Here is a 3,083-nt window from a genome sequence, read left to right as displayed (position 1 = left end):
GAGTGGGATTCATTTTCTCTTTTTGTGAGAGAATTTATTCCTTAGGAAAATAATTTCGAAGACACATCTCAATCAAAACTATTTTTTTTTTCAGACTATTCTCGTTACCACATTAAGCCAGGATAATATCCCAAGAAGTACCGATACTTTTCAAAGACTTTCGTGTCGTATCGTATTTGACACTTTCAGATACTTCGACATTTTCCGTACGTAATCAACATATGATTGGCTCTTCGGACACGCTAACATTACTTGAACCCAACATCTTGACACGTCATTTCGACAAGCACGGATCAATTTTAAGCACTTTCAATAAATTAGAGGTAGAAGAAGAAGAAGAAGAAACTTAATATTTTCATACATATATATGATAATTTATTTTATATATATTTAATATATAACGTTTTGCATTTATCAAGAGATCAAGTAACGGTGTTGTCTCCACTACAATTTCTCTCACAAAAAGAGAAAATGAATCCCACTCGGGGATCTTCATAATTTAAGAAGGAGCGTTGATTTCTGCCTTTTTATACTATTAAAGTAACATCTTCTACCCTTACCAAAAAAAAAAAAGTAACATCTTCTACTGTTTAGGAACAATTATATCTAAAAATGAGTAATGGTAAGTGCGGGGCGATTTCTTTCCAAATTAAATATACTAAGTAACGTGACGGACACTCATCGAATGATTCTAATTGATTTCGTTTACGCTTATTTACACGGCTAATTGATCCGCTGATTTTATAAATCCAGTTTTAATTTATCGAACAAACCTATCATCCACAACACAAATCACCTAAACACATCAGAAAACAAAATTTACTAAATTAATGAGCAAGATTGATGTCCAATTATTATGGGCTATTGAACGGAATCCACTTATGCGCCATTTTTTCCTTATTCAAATTTAGCGGTCAGGTCGTGTTCATGCCGGTTTAAATGGCTCAAGACATCACTTACTTCGACTGTAAAAAATAGTGTCGCCACTTCTATAAGATGTGTGACGGGCACCTTACAAATACAATTACTTTAAGATGACCGCAACGGCGGCCTATAATTATTTTTGAGAAACCGTCTCGCCTCGTTTGAAAAGCTGCTTAAGATTTATTGGTTGGCGCAACTAATTTTGTGATTGAATTCCTTCTATGGTTCCACATGAGAAACCAAGATTTAATATAACCTACATGTTCAATTGAACTATGACCTAGAGGTCTTTTGACTTTCGTTTGGGCAATGGCGGCCATTGTTCCTAAGATCATGGAAGCAATGCTGCAATCGACATCGTACTTTGTTCATTTTCCAACTCGTGGCGTTGGAAAATTTGTCCATCCTCTGTTTTGTCGTTTCCTTTTTCATGGTTCATAGATTTGCAAATTTGTGAAAGAAATTTGTGGACGACGGACTTCAAATCCTCTTCTGCGACTCATTTTGTCTTCCCATGTCGCATCAACGTGGAATGCTGTGGTGGAATATTCCGATATCAAGATAGGTTGGACCCGAGATTCGACTGCGATAATTCAGTAACAAACGAATCCTACGTGTGCTGTTTTTGATGTAGAGAATCTTCGACTTTGGACACGTTGGTGGGTCCGTAATGACGGAGTTCGTGAATCTACGGACGGGATGGGCAATCGGTGGCTCAAACATGAGCGTTTCGCGACGTGGGATGAGGTTTTTACGACGATGTTCGGAGATCCATTTTATTTTCAAAATCGGAAGCGATCCAAAAGTGTTCATTATTTTTTCAAACCTTCTTCTTATGGCACGAAATCATCAATCCTCTTAACTATTTATAGGAACAAAATCGAGACGCGCAAGAGCAAAATGCGACCGAATCTTTTTTCGACCAAAAAGATAAAAAAAGAAGAAGAAGAAGAAATGTAAAATGCGACAGATCAGACACTAAGCGGAGTGGGATTCTGTAACCGTTTCTACCGTTCGCGCTTATCTGCACCGCCCGATCGACGAGAATTCCCCGATCTTAATTCGTCCCGGCCGAGACCGATGCTCCCCTCGTTTGACAGCTCAGATGGGTCGCGACGCAGGGGATCGCACCTCTCCCCTCGCAGAAGAATCACTGTCCATTAAAACCGAATCAACCCCACCCTCACGAAATCAGCTCCCCCCTCTCCTCTTTCCTTCTGGCGACTTCCATCCCCCCACTATTTACGCTCCTGCCATCCAGAATCTTCCCCTCGGATCTCCTCCGTCCGATCTGCCACCTCCCGACTCGTACGGCCGTCGATTTCCAAATTGCACTTTTTAGGGAAAAATCCAAAAAAAGGCCGGAAATTTTCTTGTTTTTTCAAATTAAGGCTCCAAGTGAACTTTATTGCAAATAAGGATCCAAAATAACATAATCTGTTTCAATTAAGGGCCTGAAGTGCCGCAAGATTTCAAAAAAGGGTCCGGCCTGAAGTGCACTTTCATCATTTCACATTTTAATTTTTTTTGTTCATTTTCCTCTTCTTTTTTTCCTTTTTTTATTTATAATTTAAAAAAAAGAAAAAAAAAGCCGCACAAACGGGAGGGCTGCCCCCTCAAGCCCGTGTGGCCTCCGGCGCATTGCTTATGGGGGGTCGTCGAGGGCGGCGAAGGCCGGCGTCACTAGCCAAAAGCGAGGGTCATCGAGAGAGGGTCGGGCCCTCTCCCGGATCTGTGTGGGATCGGCGGCCCCCGCCCGGATCAGGGGCCGCGGGTCGTCGCCTGGGGCCCGGCGAGGGTCAACTAAGCAACGGCATGGCCTCGGGGCAACAGTGGGTCGCGACTACGAAGGCCGAGGGTGGTGTCGAGTCTCGTAGAGGGCGGCCGCGGGGTCCTCCGGTGGCGCAACGGCTCAAGGTACTGGGTCGGGTGCATATTTGAGCTTCTCGGGCTCGGATCCGGTGGCGAGGGGAAGGCGGGCCGGCGATTGAACAGATGGGCGGTGGCGCGAGGTGGAGTCGGTGGTTGAGTGGGTGGTTGGTGGCGGTGAGCATAGAAGGAGATAGGGGTCGGACCTCACCGAGCTCGTGGGTTCGTGGGTCTCTCGGCCTCGGGTGCGGGGGCTCGGAACGGTGGCGGTGGCGGCGAGAGGCTTAGAC

This window comes from Rhodamnia argentea, chromosome 1 (genome assembly GCF_020921035.1).
Source record: "Rhodamnia argentea isolate NSW1041297 chromosome 1, ASM2092103v1, whole genome shotgun sequence".
Classification (NCBI taxonomy): domain Eukaryota; kingdom Viridiplantae; phylum Streptophyta; class Magnoliopsida; order Myrtales; family Myrtaceae; genus Rhodamnia; species Rhodamnia argentea.
The sequence above is the reverse complement of the archived record's forward strand: the minus strand, read 5'-3'. Positions refer to the sequence as shown.